Below are 280 nucleotides of genomic sequence, written 5' to 3' on the forward strand. Positions count from 1 at the left end.
AAAAGGAAGGATAGAAATGAAATAGATTGGCTTTTAAAGTGTTAACTCTTACAAAACACGTTGTAACACAGCTGCTCTCCCTTTTCACAGTGACATACAAAGAATCCTTTAGCTTGACCGTTGGTTGCACCTGCCAAATGCACTTGACTTAAGGTGTCTGTATTTTGTGCGGTTTTATTATTTTCCTTTAAAAATACTACCAATGACAACTTTGAGAAGGAAATAGCTTGATGTCTTAACATTAAGATGCTTAAAGCAAATGTTATATAATGAGGTAATG

Source organism: Meleagris gallopavo, chromosome 2 (assembly GCF_000146605.3).
Source record: "Meleagris gallopavo isolate NT-WF06-2002-E0010 breed Aviagen turkey brand Nicholas breeding stock chromosome 2, Turkey_5.1, whole genome shotgun sequence".
Classification (NCBI taxonomy): domain Eukaryota; kingdom Metazoa; phylum Chordata; class Aves; order Galliformes; family Phasianidae; genus Meleagris; species Meleagris gallopavo.